This window comes from Buteo buteo, chromosome 26 (assembly GCF_964188355.1).
Source record: "Buteo buteo chromosome 26, bButBut1.hap1.1, whole genome shotgun sequence".
NCBI lineage: Eukaryota > Metazoa > Chordata > Aves > Accipitriformes > Accipitridae > Buteo > Buteo buteo.
Window position 1 is genome coordinate 15,862,457 of NC_134196.1, and position 12,377 is coordinate 15,874,833.

Here is a 12,377-nt window from a genome sequence, read left to right on the forward strand (position 1 = left end):
GAAAAAAAGTCTGCTGGCCAATATTTCAGCTGGTAGTCATGGGGGTTTTTCCGTACACGAAATATGACAAAACTACGGACCTTGATCATGCGAGCGATATTTATTCTTTTAAGCTGACAAAACCAGTCACATTAGGTAATTGGTATTCCTGTGGTCTCTCCTGCCACTAATGGATTAATGTAAGCAGTTCCAAGCTCTTTCATTTTTTTTTTTTCATGTCACATTTATCAACAGCTTGCTTATAGTGAGGACAAAGCATTACGTCCACACCTTAAAGGAAATCAGTGTTGGTCTTAAGTTTAAAGAAGCATTTTTATTTTGCCTCTGAACATTCAAAACAATATCCAGTTATGAGAGAGGATGTTACAGAATTTTCTGACTTTATAAAGTTCTTTTATTGGAAGGTATCAGCTTAAGGTTTAGTTCTCCTCCGTGGACTGTATACATCACCAGTGGCCACTAGACTCTGTGAGATACAGAAAATAGGGCGGCATGATCGTACTTCCAGTGTGAAATTAGTTTTAGAAAGCTTATAGGTGATCAGCTGGAGGGTTTTTGTTCCTTGAATCTTTTTGGAAGATCCACAGATAAATTCCCTATGCGATATAACCAGTCTCCCTTTGTCTTTTGTGCTGTGGAGGCCTTGAAAGTTAAAAAGGGTTTTTAAAGTTGCTTGCAATGATTGTGCACTGTGTATTCCTCTGTCACTACACACTGTCAGCCCAGTACTCAGTGGAGGTTCCAGCTTTGGCTGTCAGCAAAGTGTCTGTGAGCCTCTCTGGGAATTGCAGAAGGGATAAGGAAGTATTTGAAAATGTTATTTTATATGCTGACTATGGTAACTTTCTCCACTGTAATTTTTTTTTTTCCCCTCTTGCTTTTCCTGCAGTCTGGTACCCAAAATTAAATTTTCAGTTTATCAGTATTAAATTTCTAAGTATGTAATATTGTATATTTATTTATGGTTATAACCTGTTAGCTAAAATAGATGAGGCACTATTCATGCAAAGAGGAGAGAAGACATATTCTGTCTGAAGATTTATTAGTGCCTTTTAGTCGTCAGGATTGCAGAAGAAAAAAGCTGGAATGAACCTCTGGAGATTGTACAGTCGGTCTCCTAGCCCAAGGCACTATCTTTGTCATTCCTCACAGACGCTGTATCGCAAAGAATTACGGAATAATTTGGGTAGCAAGGAACTTCTGGAGGTCGTCTGGTCCAGCCAGCTGTCCAAGGCAGGGCCACCTTCGAAGTTGCGTCAGGTTGCTCAGGGTCCCTATTCAGCTGAATTTTGAATAATTAAGGATGGTAAGTTTTCTCTGAGCAACATGCTCCAATATTTTACCACCCTTACTATGAATCCGTGTCTCCCCCCTGCCCCCCTTCTATCTAATTGGAATAATTGGATTTTCCCTGTCTGCAACTTGTGTCTGTTGCCTTTTGTCCTTTCATGGTGAACCTCTGAGAAGAGCCTGGCTCCCTCTTCTCCATAATCTTGGAAACAGCACTTAGACTCTCCCTTAATCATTTTTCTAAGGATTAGAAACTAAACGAACTCAAGCCCCTCAGCCTCTCTCCGTACACTGTGTGCTCCATCCCTCCACCGGACTGGCTTCACTATGTCCACCTTTTTGTCTACTGGGAGGCTCCAGGTGGGACCAGACACCGCAGGTTGAGTCTCACAACTGCTGAATTGCGGAGAACGATCACTTCACTTTATCTGCTGCCTGTGCTTTTACTGATTCAGCCCAGCATGGAGTTGGTCTTCATTTCTACAAGGATGCACTGCAGGCTGATGTTCAGCGTGTTCTCCACCAGGACCCCCTGGTCCTTTTCCGTAAAGCTGCTTTCCTTTTGAGTTGGTGCCTGGGCTGTTGGGTGGGATTACTCCATCTCAGCTGCAGGACTTGGCATTTGCTTTAGTTGAGTTTCTTGGGGTTTCTGGCAGACCATCCCATGCTTCACTGCCTTATCTGCTGAATGTTTTACCTTATGTTCCACCTGAATCTTCCAGACATCTCTGTAGAGAATGGAAAATAGGTTTTCTTTCTTCTTCATAGTCTTTGACATTTCTGTACTGTTTATTCTGTTTCCACCTCAGTCTTCTCTGCTTTCTTTTTGTTGCTTTTTTCAGATGGAATTTCACAGATCTGTAATCCATGCACGCCTTTTTTTTTTTTTTTTTTTTTTTTTTTTTTTTTTTTACCGTAACATCTTAACTGTGGACAGAAACATCCAGCTGAGACTTTACCAGTGTAGAAGAGAGCAGAGAAATAACTTTGTCTGCTATAATCCTATTAAATATATCTGTATGTTTGCCTAGTTTGCAAATAGTGACTGTTATGGACTGGGGTTCAACTAATGAATGATTGTGGTAGTATCTACCTAATCACTTGTTCTTCATCTTCAATTTATATAGTTGAATATTCCTGCTTATTGGAGTATCTTGCATTTCTCTCTATTGAAAGGCATCTTGCTTCTTTCAGATGATTGTTTCAATCTGTTTATTTTATATTCTAATCTGCTCATCCAGAGTGCTTGCAGTTGGTCCAAGATTGGTGATGTGTTGGGATTTATTCATGACCTAGATAAAGAAGTATTGAAATTGCATGTAAAAGGTTGAATATGCATACTGTATAGAAAGTAAAATATTGAATAGCAGTGGATCCAAAAAGTTCCAATTTATTTGCTTTTCTGTTTGGACTCAGTATAGCTTTCCAATCAGTTTTGCATTCACCCTGAGATAGGCAAGCTTTCTTAGAGTGACATATATTACGTACTTGTCATTGTGCTAACTAAATATTCTCACATCTATTGTATTCTCTTTGTCTACATGGTCTAGTGTCTTGCTGCTGATTTGACATGATTTAATCATGAAAAATCCAGGTTGGCTGCTTTTTTTTTTTTTCCAGCTGCCTTCAAACTGTTCTGTTTCATTTTTTGATTCCAATATTTCCTTGAATGAAAGTTTAATTCCAACTGTATAAAGATCTTCCTCTCCCTCTCTCCCTGTCTCTGCTTTTTTTTTTTTTAAGACTGAAGTTGACCTTTTCTAGTTGTCTTGCATCTCCATGAGTTCTCAAAGATGACTACTAATGGCTTTGAGACTGTTGAATTGTCACAAGTCAAGCCATAGCTTCTCTAGTTGCAATAGTGAGGAAAATCTACCTCGTGCAAATGTAGTGGAATTACCAGCAGTTGCTGAGATTTTGTCCAGGGTGTCAGCAGTAGTCACTTGTCTTACATGAAGGTGCCATGGACTTTCTTAATGGCCACAGATTTCAGGTCCAGTTTTAAACTAATGGAAGAGTCTGAGTCATATTAACCATAATTGTGACTGGGCAAAATAAATTAATTCTCTTTGTGCTTAACAGATGTTGATGTGCCTGTTAAAAAGAAATACACGTGAATTTGGAAGAAGGCCTGCATGTGGCTTGAACATTACATTTCTTCACTTGCAGTCAGGCCATTAACATGATTTAAACATTATTCTGTGTAAATTTTTAAGCAAACGTGCACAGGCATTAGCATAACCCTGTTTCTAGACAACCCCTTGCAATGATTTAATATTGTTTCAAATACTGTGACTTCATCTGCTGGAACATTCACTACCTACTAACTTGCTGAGAGTGTAAAAAACGCTTGAAAATGTTTTCCCTTGGTGAATAATTGTCGGTCCGTGTATGACTCCTGATGTTGGGGATACTGTGATATTTGGCCCCTTGAGCTCAGACTGCCCGTCTAGGGGCAAAAGGGGGTGAATGAATGAGAAACAGAAAGTAGCTGGTAGGATGAGGCAGTGGTTAAGCTGTATGCATCATTTCATGGTTTCGAGGTGCTGGTACCCCTTGTGACTCCATGAGTCGCTGTGATGCTTGGCTCGAAGCCAGCGGTGCTCTGGCCAGTGCGAAAAGCGTAGTCCAACTCTAGTATCTCAGTCCTCAGCTGATTTGGCACAGAAATAGTGGAATGGTTTTTCACCTTCTGTTTTGTGAATGGGTGTGGATTTTGGTTTTCTTGTGTTTTTCCCCCTCCCTCTGTTTAGAAATACGGATTATTTGGAATGGTAGCCCACTCTATAGGTTAGCTTCTCATTGCGAAGATTGAAGGACTGAACTCAAGACAGTAACTCGATGAACTGAACAATATTGCCAATATAGGACTTCAAAATGTTGTAGAAGTGGGAAAAATAGCAGGGAGGGTAAGTGCAAAGAGTTGGTAGAGAAGGGTCTGGCTTTATTCAGATTTTGCCTTTTGACTTGAAGAATGTCTTTAAATTACATTTTCAAGCTTTTCTCCTAAGTCTTGTATGCTTTAAAGTTGTACTTGAACTACAAGTTGAAATTCTCACTTACTTTAGTCCAGGAGCTGGTGTTAACGCAGCTTACCAAATATTCTACTAATACACACAATGCCTTCAACGACGTAGTTTTCGGAAACAATGCTGCCAAGTTAATATTCAGTGCCACGTTGTCCCTTTCACCTCTTGGAAGTGGTATCAGAAGGGATCCTGGGAAGATTGGCTGCATTGGCAGGCAGGACCCATCTTATTAAATCAAATCTAAATCCTCATTTGGTAAACTAAAATGTGACTCATAATTTTTTCTTTCCCTCAAGAGGTTATTAAATACACTAGGTAAAATAGAAGTCAGAAACGCTCATAAATCATTAACGCATGCATTATTATAGGACTTGATTTTAGCCCAACTAGCGTGCATACTATTAAGGAGTATAGACTAGTCTTCCTAAACCAAATGGTTAGTCTTTTTCCAAAATTAGTGACAGAAATTCTTCCATTCCTATGTTCTTGTTACAAAAAAATGGTACCGTAATAGTTGTCAGTTCTGTAACGTGGATATTAAAGAGCCATCATTTTTTAAAGCCAGATCTGCAAATGTTCTTTCTCCCCCAACTCTTGCAGGCTTTGTTTTTGCCATTACTTGCCAGGTTTTGGCTTTTGGACTCTGTGCTTGTGAGTAATAGTTGATGGCATCAAGGACATAAGCAGCAAAAGGAGGGGTTTTCCCACCTGCCCTTCCATGCCTGTGATTTCCTTTAGGTTGCTGTAAAGCAACCCTGAAAGCTTGAATTCAGGATCTGACAAAAAACTTCTTGAAAGTCGGTGGAAGTTTTTCCCATTGGCCTCAGTAGATGGTAGCATTCCAAGAACTCATTTTAAAGGTAATAGTAACCAAAATAAAAAATTTAAACATACTGACCGAGAGAGTCTGGTCCAAGTATTTTGCATTTTATGTCTAAAATCAAAGTGTGGACAGCTTAGATGGAAGCTATGGCTGTGGGAATAAAAGGCAGTATGAGTCAGCGTGCTGGGCAGCGGTTTTACTCTGTTCAGAACGGGCTTCTCTACGTGAGAATAGAGGCAGGAGGCAAAGAAAGTGTGAGAGAGGCTGTTTCTAGGCATGGGCAGGAGGGGGCTTGATTTTATTTTCTGAGGAGTCCTTCTGATTCCAGAGTAGCTGTATGCCTTGCAGGGAATCAGTTATTGGGACATGTGTTGGTGGGATGGAGGTGGTGGATCTTTCAGAAGGGAATAATTTGGGACAAAAAAGAACGTGCTTAGAAGCAACCAAGCAGTACTTCAAATAAACTTTTGTTTGCTTTTTGTTTCCTTTTTTCGTGGAAGATGCCAAATGATTATTTTTCAGCTTCCTTGTTTGTTTACAGTAGTTTACAACTCATTGGAGATCATAAGTCCTTTTCAGAGTTTTGCAATTCTTATTCAGTTAGTCTTCTTACTTGGCAATTAGAATGAAATTAATTTTTATTCTTTGAAAAAAATGTGATTTAGTGTATACACTGAGATTTGAAGTAGTAATGAGTTATGATGTCTTGTAACTGAACAGGATTTTTTTAGCGAACAAAATCATTAAAAAATTAGCAGTTGTATATATTTGGTTATTTCTTTTGTATAGCGACTCTGGTGTAGTATATCAAATGCAGTAGGAATATCAGAAAATAATAGCTATCCCTTGAGTAAACAGCGTTGGAATTTTTCCTTTAATTTTCCCTTTAAAATACACATTGGTGTAGACTCAGCCCATGTTAAAAAAACCTGATGAACCGAATTTTACGTCTGCGTACTGTAACAGTTAGTCATCCCTTCACACAAGGGTATATATTTCCACTGGCTTCATAAAAAGAAAACTTGTAGTAGTTTTGTCACTGTATTAGAATCTCCACAAAAATAGCATATGGGTTTACTTTTTATGTTTCGGCACTAAAAGTAATTCTAGGAGTACTGAATATAAAGAAAATTATCTTCAGCTTCTGTATTATCTCAGCATTTTTAATTTCAAAACTGAATTTTTCATGACAGTTCAGAGACATGGTTCATTAATGCACTTTTGGTGAGTCTTACTGATGATGCAGTTTGTAAAGTTATTGTAAAGTGAAATTAGAGTAAATGTGACCTAACTTTGCAGTTCTGCAGGATCTGTAACAAAGTGGCTAGCAAATTAAGCGACTTCATCCATCTGTGAAATATTTCAAGGGCAAACCTTTATTGGCTACAAGATTTCTAACTAAAAAGACAAAGGATGACAGTGCTTACAGTTTGGTAATATTTGCTTACTGAGCGTGAAATGAAATTCAACAGTGCGGCATGTCTACATTTGTAAATTTATTGTGGTTGTTTAGACTTCTTGGAAAGTGAAATGTCAAGCTATCACCCTCAGCTTCCAGGATGTGATCTTTAGGTCCAACAAAAAAGTTGACTATTTTTCTTTTTTTCATCTTTAAATCAGCGTGAGATTATTTTCATTTCAGTTATGTTTTTCTTAAGGAAAACAAAACTTGTGGCACAACCGCACCTGAAGTTAGGACGTGCCAATTCCAGTGCAGCTGTGAGTGTCTGATGCAGCAACTGCTGATTGCCGTAGTGCTGGCTACCACGGGGCATCGTGTTCAGGTCAGTGGGACAGGGTGTGAGGTTAAGCTCTTAGAAGATTTGCCAGTTGAGATCCTATATTACAGAAGTACAAAAAGGCTGTGATCTCCACCTGAATAGGTAGTGCATGGAATAATTTACAGGCAAGCCAATTCCAGGAGTGGAGAGTAGGATGGTAAATTGTAAATACCTGAAACACCTTTTTTTAAGGGGTTAAACTCAGACCTAAGTTGTTTTTTTAAGGAGAAAGAAGAATTTCAAATTCCGAAATAGTTTATTAGAGAATCTTAAATGTCAAGTCCGTACCATGTGATACTCTGCATAATATGGTATGAAACCGGGGAGAGTGCGTGAGTGTGTCTGCAGAATTGTTTTAGTGCTTCTGAGCAAAATTTTAATGGTAATCCAAATAGCACTAATTAACAAGTCAGTTTGTAAAATGCACATCCTGCCTGAATTTTTATCTTTTAGAACTGTTATCTATAGATTGATACTGAGCATCTAAAACAGTGAAAATGCTTCTCAGCTGGGATATCTGCAGTTAGTTACAAAACTCTTTAGGATAGTGAAGTTAGCTGTGTCAGTTTTGTACACTGATAATAATTTAGCTGGTCTGCTGTAAAATTTCCTTAATTTTTTCTTTTATCAGTTTGTTACTGTTGGCAAAAACTGAAGTCTTCAAGTATCTTGTTCTCTTGAATCTTGAGGTGATTAAATACGAGCTCTACCACTTCATGTATGCGTTAGGAAATATGGAACTTTCTCTTTGAGCAGTCTATTCATCTTCTGTGGCTTTCATAATTAACAGAGGAATGCTATGTGTTTCTTGATAGGTGCATTTTTTACTCAGGTGTCCAAATACATCACAGGGAGCAAAAACTCCAGTAGTTGGAGTAGCAGATTCCTGCAACATAACCCGTAGACCAAGAAAGGAACAACAGCTGAAGATACGGATCTGGTTGAAGAGAACGGGGAAGAGAGTGGGGACGAAAATGTGTGTTAAAGTGGATGCGTTAGGGATGTCTTCCTGAGAACATCTTGACAAGCATTTGTACTTAACAATGACGATGAGGGCCACAAGAGAGGAATGAAGTAAATCCTGAAGTACAAAGCATCACCAAAGGGGGGTTTGAAAAATGAGGCTATTTTGTCTCTGCTAGTGCCACAGAATGTAAGTTTGAAGTAATCTTTTGTTTGGGAACTATCAACTTTCAAAGAGAAGAAACCTCAATAATCCTATCGCTTCTGGAATGTCTGCGAAGGTCAATGTTCTCGTAGTCTTTTACAAACAAAAATAAAAGTATTTGTTTTACCCTGTATCATTACCCGGTGAAGGGTGCAACACTGAACAAATAATCACTTTATATTTAGTCCCACAATTTTATATGGCAAAGCTGTTATTGTAAGACTGAATTTTCAGCAGAAAGTGTCAAAACTCGTAGCAGAAGTGGATGAGTTTCACAAGCCCAGGATGTAATGCATTTTTTCCCCCTGTGGTTTGCCTCTTAACATTCAAAACCAGACACACTGCTCTCATGGAGGAAAACAGAGCAGACAATTTTGAAGTCTATGTATTTGCTTTGTCTATGTTTTCTTTAACCTCTTAGCAAGAGCATAAAGCAGATTTTCTCTTTTTTTTTTCCCGGATGGAAGAAGGTGGACTTGCACTAGGAAACAAATTACAATCTGAACTGCAGAACCTGCTCTGTGCCCTTGGGATGGCGACAGCAGGGATGTCAAACCTCATCCGTAAAGAGGTGTCAGCAGCTCTCGTTTCCCAAACTGCTGTTTGGCGTGAGGGAGACGAAGCACCACACTAATGTTCAATGGGCCTTGCTATAGTACCGAGAGCTTGTGGACGGAGACTGTGATCCTTCAGTTCTGCAGACATGCAATACTGGCCCTCATTAATGTGAGGTTACCTGTGAAGCTGTCCTTTTGCTTTTCAGGTCTGTGGTGTTCTTACTTGCTACGCTTTGCGGTTTCAGATTGCGCAAGGGTGACAGGAGTTACTTAAAACGCAGGATTTAAAAAGAAAAAGGGAACAACTGGGTGAGGAGGGTATTTGGAGAGAAGGAGAAGGGTTAATCCATCTGAACAACTGGATTCTTCATTGCCATCATGTGGGCCTGTGCCTCTAGGGCAGTGGACTCCAGATGGATGGTTTAATTTGCATATATATTTCCATAGTCTTTAATTGTAAATTCACATGATCATAATGGCGAATTTGTCTGTAGTTGTCTTTTCTTGACTGTTGAGAAGAATTTTCTTTTTGTCAGAGCTCACCTGCAGTAAAATCTTTCTATTTATCCGCTGTGTCTTGACCCTGATAAAACATACGGGGCTCAGGATACAAATCACTTTCTGGATGCCTGTGTTTTTTCCCAGAGGGGCTTTTTCATTGCTCCAGTTCCCTAGTTGCAGTCTTCCCTGTCAGATTTCTTTCCTGTTGCCCATCCTTTACTATTTCTAACTGCTCCTTCAATTTATTAAGCAAATTACGGAAGTTTCTTGTTGCAATAATTCTTTGCTCAGAGAAATGCACAATACATGACTGGTTGATGTTTTCAATAATGAAACATAACGAGGTTTCACTGCTCCCAAATGGCTATTAAGTATTAGTAAGAGAAGAGGTAGAACACCCATCGTGGTGCTGCTGGGGAGTACAGCCATTCCTCTGCCCTAAAGAGTTTGCAAATCTAAATCTTTCGTATGGTATCTCTGCTACAGAGAATTGGTATCAGACAGAAGATGGGCAGAGAGGAGGATTTATAGGAGACGGCACGTGGAGGTTGCTGCTTTCTAATGTTCCGTGTCATGCTGGTCCTTTGTTTAAGATGAAACCTCTTTGTGCCCATGGAAGTAGGGTGGGATAATCAGTGGGAATATGTGTGCGTGTGTACTTGGAGCTCCTGCTCAATGAGGCCGTGACCACGGATGGCAGGGCAGAGCCTCGGCGAGTAGGACAGGAGGCGTCTATGGGAGGATGAGCAGGGGGCTTTTCCACAGCCCCCTTTGCTAATCTCATGAGGTAAAAGAAACTAAATCCACTTTATGTCACATAGTAAAAACTCTCCTGTATAAACTTTTACATGGAAAGAGATGCTCAGCGATGGATTCTCTTGTAGCCTACCTTAAATCTCACACATCCCATTGAGGTCTTCCAGTGTCAATTAACTGGGAAATCCCACCTACCTCAACCTTGTTTGATGGCACCCTATAGCTCCTGTATAGCCTAAGAAAGTATTTTGATGCTTTTGTGGAAGAACTTCATTTAGTGTATTTGCTAGGTATTTTTGTCCTAGCGAGCTGTAATTTAATTAATTATTCTTTCTTTCCAGTGGTTTATGTACATTTTAATTACGATTAGAATTGAAATGTGCAGTTTTTGAAGACTTGAAAATTAGGGAAATAGAATGTTTTTTACTCAGTGAGGAGTAAAAACCATATCCATATTCCAAACCACTTCTCCATATGTATTTCATAGTTGATTTGAGATATACTTTGTGCATAAAACAGACACAGTGTACAAAATCTTGGTAGTGTTCCCTCTAGCCATTTGCTACGTTTCTTTAGAAAGATGAAAACACCTTTAATTCAGACTTCTCCAAGAATTATGTTCTAGTTTTAGTATTTTAAAATATCAGTCTACTGCTTCAGCCCTTGAGGGGTTTTAAATATGGTTAGAGTAGTACTCTGGTTAGCTTTTCTTGTAGAATGATTATTGGTGTCACAAAATATTAAGCAAACTCGAACTTTTTTTGTACTTAATTTTACCTAAGCTGTATTGCCTTGGTGGTGGTCAGGTTAACATTTGTTTCTGTATACTTGTGTATTGTAATTAGTCACTTAAAGCCGAATAGGCTAGAAAGAGAAGAAGAAAAATAGAATGTATGCAAACTGCTTCAGCGGAATTGAAGGGGAAAAAAAAAAAAAGCTTCTTTTCCCCGAAGCGTACATTCTGCATAAAATTCAACTTGACAAGTGACCCTTTCAGAACAGTGCTACAAAGATTTCTCAGCATTCTCCACATATGAGAGGCAGCGTTCCTGTATTAAACCCACAAGCAGCCCCCCAGTTCCCTCTAAATGAATGTAGGCTCTTCCTCTATCCTTTGTGTTCTACTTTTTCCTCATTCACTGCATTGGCATTCACGGTTATGTGCACACTTATATGTGAGAAAATGTTGCAAAAAGCAAAACCATTGGGAATGTTAATATGAAATAATATATATATATATGATAAAATACAGTAAAGAACTCCTCTAGGTATTTGCTGGCAGTTGCAAGTCTCTCTTGGAAAATTTGAGTGTTCACTTGAAAAAAAAAAAAAAAAAAGAAAAAGAAAAAAGATTTGCCAGTTAATTTACAACTAGGTGACAGAAAAGCTGAACTCCAGCTCTTAAGTCTTGTGTTCTTTAATTCAGGAGCAGAAGGAAACAATGGTCTATGATTGTATGTCAACAGTGAATAACAAGAATGTATGAATGGTTTGTGAAACTGAGTATAATGCATTAAAATCAGAGCAAACTGATAATTTAAGAGTATGTAAAAAGTATCAGATCTTAAAAATGACAGTAGTGGATGAGCAGTATTTTATCCCCATCCAGTTCTCATGCAGTTCTCAACAATATTCCAGAGAGAATGCACTGGTTATTCTGCAATTTTTTTTCTGTTGTCAAATGAGAGAGATGTGCGGTGTAATATTTAGTATGTCCCATGCTTTCAGTGGTCTCTCGGGGTGTCTTTAGAAGAGCACAGAACTTGTGTTCAGAAGCTTGCTTCAGACAGAAGGGTTTCGGGTGGTACCTCGAGGGTGGTGGGCTGCTAGTTTCTCCTCACACGCAATATTGACTTTGTACACGACACTGCTTCTGCATAGATGGACCATATGTTCTTACAGTGCTTGGTAGATAGTAAATTACAGGCATTTGATAATTTTCAAATTGATAAGCCCCCATTTTACACCAAGGTATTTAGGGCAAATTTTGAGTGGAAAATTGCAGCCTTAACATGAGCAGTTATTGCACGTAACAAACATCTGCTCTTGAAAAACTAGAAGGTCAGGCAAGGCGATACTGTAAGATGAATAAGGGGAATAGTTCCTTTGTCTGTTATTGCTGGTCTCCAGAAACAATGACAGCAGATTATCAAAGACATCCTCAGTTGAAAGAGAGCCAGAGAAGAAACGGTCTGTTCTTCCCTTTTGAGGTTTGCCATATCTTTATGGTTAGGGGCTTGAGGGAGGAGGGAAAAGACCTGTTTTCTCTGTTCAGCCAACCTCCAAGAACTGTTTGTATTCATCTTAATTTTTGTATTGTGAATTTGTAATTTTGTGGGTTTTTTTCCAAGAGAATAACCTGAAGCAGGTGGGTCTCTGCGGCTGCCGTTGGGTGCTCTCGTACACGGTTGCCTCCCGGTGGGAACGTTCCTTCCCCCAGCAGAAGGCTTGTAGGGGCTGCCCAGAGAAGCA